The 8,863-nt window shown below is 41.0% G+C and overlaps 1 pseudogene; it reads right to left on the reverse strand.

The window, feature by feature from the left end:
- Positions 1-7,518: 7,518 nt before the first annotated feature.
- On the reverse strand, positions 7,519-8,635 carry LOC149105003 (uncharacterized; annotated as a pseudogene).
- Positions 8,636-8,863: the final 228 nt, after the last annotated feature.

Here is an 8,863-nt window from a genome sequence, read left to right on the forward strand (position 1 = left end):
GGAACCTCAGTTTGCTTTCTAGCATTTTCTAACAAACTTGAGCAGCTGCTGATAACTTTATGGGTTTTTCCGTTGTACATAGTGAAACCGAGGGAGAAAATCACTGCATGTAGGCTATTATTTTTCTTTACTGCTTTTTTCTTCTTTTAATTCTAGGACTCGTCCACGCTAAGCCGAAGGAAATTGAAAACGGAGGTTTCACTCTAAAAGCGAATCAAATGTTTTCCGTTCACATTACGCCGAAAGAATTTAAGAACGCAACAATCACCGGTCATTTTGGATTCGTGTTTGCAAAACAGTCGGGAAGGAAAATCAAATTATCGCGACGCCATCGTTTTCAAAAAAGCTCCGTTTTCAAAATGTTTTCCGTTCACACAAAAACGGAAAGCCAGTGTTTTCAAATACCTTCAGCTTCAAGAGCGTTTTAGAAAAGCTCCGTTTTCGTAACAGATTATTGTGAACGGTAGGCCTTACCGTAGAAATAAAGCCACGTTTTCAATTGTTTTATTTTGTAACCTTTATAAACTACTGGGTCTTTTATGCTTATCAGTAGGGTCTAGTTAACAAAGTTGGCACGAAACAATAAGAATCCAAATATCCGGCGCTAACATATTGTTTTGCTTTTGTGAGGAAAACTGTTTATCTCTTGTTGATTATGCTAACGCGCCATAAAATTTCGATTTAGCTCCCGGGGTGCCGGTTAAATTTTTGTTTCTGTTTTGAGAGCTACCCAAAAGAGACAAGTTAGTTTTACTCAATTTCGCCTTTGCCGTGAATGGCTAAAGCACTGAAACTACAAAAACTGCTTCTACACCGAAACACCTACAGTTCAACCCCTATTAAACGGTCACCCTTGGGGAAATGGATAGTGGCTTCTTAAAGGGGTCTGGCCGCTTAATAGAGGTAAAAACAGTAGAAAAGCCCTCATCGGGACCTTGATTACTGTCCGCGTAATAGGGATGGTCGTTGTATAGGTGGCTGCTGCTTAATAGCAATGTAATGAGACGAACGTTAATCGCTCTCACAACTCACTAATTACACTTGGTACCCTGAGCCTGAATATTGGAAGATGGGAATAGGTGGTAAAATAACGGGTGTTCATTGGAATAGAGAATGCTTATTGTAAGAGATGCTAAATCAAATCATTATGGTATAAAACAATCCAAAAAATCTATATAGCTCAGTTTAAGTACATGTATTGCTGTACCTTTTTATGGGAAACTAATAAAGTTAATTCAACGGGAAATCAGTGGCTTTAGAGTTTGGTCTTGTATTATTTCCCAAATATGTCATCTGGACGCGCTTTTCTCAATCATGCTCTTCTCGTATCATGAAAATTAGTGTCCCTGGATAAATGAAGCCATAACAAAAGAGAAAAATCATTCTGTCCTTAAGCAAAACGACAAAAAGAAAAGAAAAGAAAAGAAAAGAAAAGAAAAGAAAAAAAAAAACTTTAGATTTGGTTTTCTGGATAAGCATCTGAAAATGTTTGATATTCAAAACAACGAGAGAATAAGTTTTTCCACCCGTCTGATCTTGTTTGCTTTGCTCGAATGTTTTTATTTTCCTGTTGACATAAAAGACCGGTAATGCTACCGAAGTCTCTTGCTAGGTGGGTAATGGCAATTGGCCCAGTTATCCGCTTTCTTACTGGTACATCATCCTCAGTGAAGCATCTCAAAATAGCCATCCTGCTGTAAATGGCTGGCAACAGTTTCCAACACTTCCCAGCAGTTGTTCGCCACCATAACTGAACGACTAAAATGAAAGCAAAATTTTCCTTCTGCAACCATATCAAGGTTAATGAGCATGTACTAAAACCAGGAACACCAGCGTAACAGCATTCCGCTCACCAGTAACTGTTGTTGGCCTTGAGCTAAACAAAACTAAACGCTATTCATAGAAACTGTTTACGCTAAAAAAAGAAAAATAATAAATAATGTTGTGGACTCACTCGGCTGCGCCTCGTCAGCCCACGACATTTTGACCACTGTGATGACGCATACTCGTTGTCGATAAGAGTACAGACAACGATAAACCACTTTCGCTTTGTTAAATACACCACGGTATAAATTTTAGTTCAAAAAAAAAAAAATTAAAGTAAAAGTAAAAAGGCTAAAATAAAGATTTTAGATTTGTTATATTTTAATCCTGTCAAAACAAAATCTATTGGTTTCCTTTCAATCTGGTGCGGTCTCAACAGCGGCGACACTGGGCTTCTCGCTCTCCACTTCGTCCGAGCTTATGTAGGTATACATGTCTATTTTGTATTTTGTAGATCGGATGTGTTTGTTAGCGAACTCATGTTTATAGGATAAAGTACAACACTTACATGGTACCCCATACACAAATCCTCCTTTTACAGTCTGTGCTAAATAGCTACGAATCCAACGTTTTCTGCCGGTCGATTATTCGATCGATACTTGCAAAACAAAGGTATCAAAGATGACGGATCGCAAATTACCCTAGTTCTCAGTGCTCTTTGGTTCAAAGGGATAAATCGCACTCTTCGATCCGGGTGCCTGCATAAGCGTGACGGATGACGAAACGCTGGAAAGCGAAGCTTATTGAGCTCTACGCCTCGTAAGATGACTCAACACTCATACTGGCAATAAATAAGCCAGATATCTTGACGTGAAAAATCGCGATCTGAAGAGTATTTAGTCGCATTTGAAACTCGCTCGAAAAGGAACGTGCGATCGTTTAGCTACAATTCTCGCTTCGCCAGTGTCACGATAAATATTATTTTGTAAATTACTTACGATACCTTCTGCGTTGTTTTCCTTCCCTAAAACCATCCTCAGAATCCGTTGAATTCGTTTTAAATTCGTTTCAGCGTTTCACCATTTTGAAGCGAATAGACCATTTTGCAGTTACCTGCTTAATGACCTGGCCTTTGAATGTCAACGAGACTGGGGGTAATCTTGTTTTGATACAGACCTTAATACTTTTGTTGTGTAAATCAAGTTGTTCGTATGCTAACTAGTTGGCATTTAAATGAGAAAAGCAGACAGGTATGTATTAAAGCAAGGTCACCTCCAGCCTCGCTTGCATTCATGGCCAGGTAACTAAGCGCACAACTGTAAAATGACCTATTTCGTTGATCGCGAAAAAATCGTTTCGTCATGTAAGCCATATTTGAGTGTCTTAGCTCAAGATCACTCAGTAATTGAGTAATACTATCAGCTTCCTGTATTCCAAATTTGGAAGAAATCAGAAGTAATACAATTGTTTCGCTAATAACGCGTAACGCAAACTTTTCGTTAATTTAACCCCACGGCACACGAGTTGACTGAAATGAGTTTTAACGTAAATCAAAGACAAGATATTTTCAGTGTTTATATGATAGATGTAAACCCAAATAAACTGCTTTTCTAACTTTTATATCTTTCTTAACTTTGATCCATTTTATATAATTTCAACCAGACTCCCCACCTAGATGATGTCGTGTCCCTTTGCTTTAGGTAGAAACGAGTATACAACCAAATCGAAGCTTTGATGTTAATTAATGCCGTGTGTGAAAAAAAAGGCTCTTACCACTGAGGTTGTAAAGCAGAGCTGTCATTTGATTGAAGTCGAATTGCTGAACTTCCTTAGCTGTTTGTTAGCAACATGTAAAGATGTTACAATCTGTCATTATGGGGACATCAGTCATGCAACACTGGTCAATGATCGGCTGTCACAGAGCAAGGCATGTCTCATCACATGTTCAAGAGGATGTTGCACTAAATTTGATGCTTATGATGTTTTTTTAAACGTGTTTTACTTGCCAACATTAAAGCAAATTATGCATATGACAAACTGGAAGCAAGTAATGTTTTGGTGTGTACATCCCATTGCTTGTAGGGTAAACCGAATGATGTGGAGGGAAGTCCAGGCCCTGTAATATTTGATATCATCAATGCAACAGTCACTGTGTCTGTTGACTATAAAATGTAATTTGTGATAAATCGGTATTGATATAAATTAATATTTTGCCGACACGGAACGGAGAACTGGGTGGGAGAGTAGTACGCGAAGGCTCATGGGTAGTACGTTTGTAAAAAGAGACGGTTGAGAAACTTGTGACATTTTACGGTCAGCCTTGCCACTAGCACTTTCCCATAAGGTTTGTTTTTATTGTGTAATTAGCATCATATGATTTGTTTTTTCATTGTGTTGTATATGTGTCAACCATAAAACCCCGAAGGTGGCGCCACTGCATTTGGTTGGGGGTATACGGTCCCTATTTTTCCTAACAAGAGGTCTTTGGGGTTTACGTGTCCGGCTTTGGCGCATGTAGGACGTTACTTGATGTATCTCTTATCCACTTTGTTGTAAGCTTACTGTCGCAAATAAGACATATCTTGGGCCTGGTTGACCAACGCGCCCATGCCTCAACCTTTGAGTGTGTTCGGTTGTGTAATGAAGGCAAAATTCAAGGAAATGAAGCACCCTTTGGTGAAAATGAAGGTTAGCAATGTGCTGTAATGTCTCTTACTGCTAGTATCTACCATCAAATGGATTTTAAGATTTTAATTAGCAGACTAGTTCCACTCTGAATACCATTATTGAGAATAAACTATCTATTTTACAGTTCTACAAGATATTCTGTAGGTAACTGATATTCAAGGCATGGTTTTAATTTTTGTTAGAAAACAGCCCTAAGAAAATACGTGCGCTGATTGGTTAAAAATCGTGTTTATATAACTCGATAGAAACACAAAACTAGCACGAGCTGTTGACGTAATGATGGCTCGAGCAAAGAGAATTTACATTTTGATGATCAAAGTAAACAACTTGTTTCCTTTTTTTTCGTCGCTGTGTTTTCTAAAAGAAATAGAAAACATGTTCTCCGTGTTTCTATCGAGTCATAGAAACACTCGCGAAAGTTTAGGAGAACTCGAAAAAGCCGTGGAGACACTCGCCTATAGACGACTCGTGTTCCCACAGCATTTCTCGTTCTCCCAAACTTCCACTCGTGTTTCTATAACTCGATAGAAACACGGTACATGTTTTCTATTTCTTAAATATGATGTATACAGCACAATGCATTTAGTCAAAACACATGACCACTTGAGGCGAGCTAGCTCGCTATCGGCGAATCGGTGCTTAATCTTGTGCTCGTTATTAATGGCTATGGGCTGCGTCTTGTTAATTATAAAAATAACGGAAATGATTCGCCTTCGAATTGTGAATGGCGTGCTGATTCAATAAGTGACCTATACTGTCATTAACTATAACACGCCATGTTTGCCATATCTCGTTAGGATTATTAAACTAGAAAAGCTTGACTTTGTTCACAAGTATCTCCTGTTACTATATAATGTAACTGAGTTAAGGACACTGTTGAATGGTGAACGGAGAATGGAAAATTAAAATGGGAAATTTTTACCAGCAGATCTTAAATCTAATTAAACTAGATTATCTAAATGATCTAAATTGCTTCGGATCTACTTCTTCTTTCCAGAGTCCTTGTGAAAGATTTCCCTGTAAACACGGTGGAGCATGTCGACCGCTTTACGAGACTGACGACTACAGATGTACTTGCAAACAAAACTGCACCTGCAAAAATTGCAAGACTTGGAATGTTGAGCTACTTAAGGCTTTCTGTGAATTCTACCTGATTTGGCGAGACTTAATAAGACGAAAAGCAAGTAAACGGAAACAAATCTCTTCCCTGCAACACACGTCGTGCTCGAGAAGAGAAGTTGCAAAGATTGTCTATACTCTTTCCGTAATTGTCATTCACAATAATAGGACTCAAAATAAATTGGAATTATACGAACAGTGACTTATAATTCTCGTTTTATTGCTTGTTTGTTTGATCAGTTTGGTTTCTCATGTATTTCTTTGACCGCGTCTAGAATAATATTTATAGAACTTTTTCTGCAAATTTATTTAAGCTAGAGCGTTCTCTATTTCACATTGACCACAAAAAAGCATTTTGTTTGCAGATGCGCTAATTGCAGCCGTGCATTCAAACATAAAAGTACAAAAATTAAAAACATAACACGGATTAAAATCCCAACTGGCACAAGGCGAAGCAGTTGACTTTTTACAGGCGTGGCTGGGCAGTTGAAGTCAGTTCTACTATGACATGGCTCCGGATCAAGCCATGCTGTGTTTATTCATGGCCACTACTAGCACGTAACTGTTGGTCAAAAGAAAACAAAAATCGTTCCTCACTAAATCCAAGTAAATTTGTTCGACAAAAATTTTCTCAAAATCATTCACTCACTCATCCTATTCGCTCCTTCGTGAGTGGAGCATAAGGCCACGTAACAACAGGTGCCATCCATCACTGTCTTGAGCTTCCCGCTCAACCCCATTCCAGCGTGTCCATCCCAGATCTTTCCTTTCGGCTTCAATTGTTCTCCTCCAAGTGATCTTTGGTCTGCCGGGCCTTCTCTTGCCTTCAGGGGTCCAGGTGAGCGCAACTCTGCAGTTGTTATCTTTCTCTCTCCTCAAAACGTGACCGATCCATCTCCATCGTCTGACCTTCAATGTTTCTGAGATTGGACCCTCTCTAGCTCTTTCATAACGTTCACGGTTGGAGATGGTGTATGGCCAAAATATGCCAAGGATTCTTCTTAGGCATTTTCGATGGAAGACATCCAGGCGCTCCATGTCAGTTGATGTAACCCTCCACATCTCAGTGCCATACAGGAGAATAGAGATCACGCAGCTCTTGAAGATTCTCAGCTTGGTATACTCGCTGTATGTGCTAGACCTCCAGACAGGACTTAGAGTGGCATATGCTCTTCTTGCGATTGACAGCCTGCATGAGATGTTTTCATGTGACCCACTAGCTCCATGGACTATGGCACCTAGGTAAATGAAGGAGTTGACGTCTTCAACTTCTAAACCATCAATGGAAATTGTGTCGGTGACCTTGGCGTTTGTTCGTAGCACCTTTGTCTTGGTGGTGTCGATACAGAGTCCGGTATATCTTGAGACCTGATGGAGGCGGCTGAACTTCTCTTGAAGATCTTTGTGCCGGCTGGAGAGAAGGGCTATGTCATATGCATAGTCTAGGTCCTCTAAGACCGTGGTGAACTTCCACCTCAGGCCTCTCCTTGCATTGATGGCGTTCCTCGTTACCCAGTCGATAATGATGTTGGAAAGAAAACCTGACATAGCACAGCCCTGCTTGACTCCTGTCTCTACAGGAAACCATTCTGATGTTCGTCCGTTTTCAACAACCCAACAGGTGCTTCCATCATAAAGCTCTTGTATGATGTCGACGAAGTTGTCAGGAATTACATAATGCCTGAGAATGTTCCAGAGCTTGTCTCTTCTCACACTATCAAAGGCTTTCTTGAAATCGATGAAACCAATGTACAGGGGTGTTTGTCATTCAGCACCCTATTCTAAGATATTCCTGAGGATGAAAATCTGTTCAGTTGTCCCTCTTCCTCGTCGGTAGGCAGCCTGTTCTTGCCGAGTTTCTTCTCGACTCTATCCTGCATCCTCATCAGGAGCATTCTGCAGAAGACTTTGTATGGTACTGAAAGTAGGGATATCCTTCAGTAGTTGTCACAAATAGACGAATCACCTTTCTTGGGTATTTTGGCCAAGAGAGCTCTCTTCCAGTCAGATGGTGCTTTACACTGATCGAGAGTCTGATTGCAGATATTCAGAAGCTGATCCAGGGCTGTTAGAATTTCTGCATTCATGTTATCCACACCAGGTGCTTTACCGTTCTTTACCGTGCTTTACCGAGATATGACTTGTCTCAATTCTAGGATTGTGAAGGGGCCAGTGTCCATCTCTATGGGATCTTCGCAGTCACCGAGCTGACACCCTTCAGGAAGATCAGTTTCATCACAGGCCACATTCAAGACCTCATAGAAGTGCTCTTTCCACCTTTCAAGCACTTCTTTCTCTGTGGTGATGACTTTACCATCTTTCGTCCGTATTCCAGTTCTTGACTTCTTGAGGCACCCACTTAGTAGCTTCGTTTTGGTGTAGAGCTATTTCAGATTGTTTTGGTGCGCTGCCCTTTCCGCCTCTTCCGCGACTCTTTCCAAGGCCCTCCCCTTGTCTGCCCGTGCTCTCTTTTTCACTTCCTGGTCTTTCGCTTGGTACATCCGCTGTCCGTTTTCCCTAACTCGTTCCGAGCGGCAGTTCAAAATGCTCTGTTTTAGCTTCCGCCGTTCTTCGATACAGTTCCAGGTGGAGAGGCTCAACCAGTCCTTCCGGGACCTTGCTCTTTGTCCAGGTGTTTCAGTCGCCGTCGTGCGATAGATGTCTGTGTACCCTGTCCATGCATCATCCACACTTTGTTGATCATTGTTCAGAGCCTCAAAACGATTCTTCAGGACTATGCTGAAGCTCCGCTTGTGCAAAGGATTTTTTAGCTTTGCAGCGTCATAGATGGTCCCTGACATTTGTTTCTTTCTGTTCCTTGCCAGCTTCAGGCGTATCTTGCATCGGACAGGGTGATGGTCACTTGCTGCGTCTGCTCCTCGCTGTGTTCTGACATCCAGTAGCGATCTCCTGAATCTTTTTCGGATCGCCACATGATCGATCTGATTTCTGTCATGGCGATTTGGTGATGTCCACGTATACTTGTCGATGTCTTTGTACTTAAAACAAGTGTTTCCAATGACAAGACTGTTCTCAACGCAAATCTTAGGCCATTATCATTCATAGTGCCCAGTCCTTCGTTACCCGTGCTGCCTTCCCAGCCAGTGTTGTCAGATCCCACCTTGGCATTTGCATCTCCTAGCACGATCAGTAGGCCATGGAGAGGCGTGGCATCGATCTCCTTTTGGAGCAACTCATAGAATGTATCCTTGTCCTCATCGCTAGCGTCAATCGTGGGGCTGAATTACTGTCATCTTCTTTACTCAAAATTATAGCTTTCGCGAAAAAAATA

Source organism: Orbicella faveolata, unplaced genomic scaffold, assembly GCF_042242905.1.
Source record: "Orbicella faveolata isolate gen_17 unplaced genomic scaffold, um_ofav_v1 contig_34, whole genome shotgun sequence".
In the NCBI taxonomy this organism is placed as follows: domain Eukaryota; kingdom Metazoa; phylum Cnidaria; class Anthozoa; order Scleractinia; family Merulinidae; genus Orbicella; species Orbicella faveolata.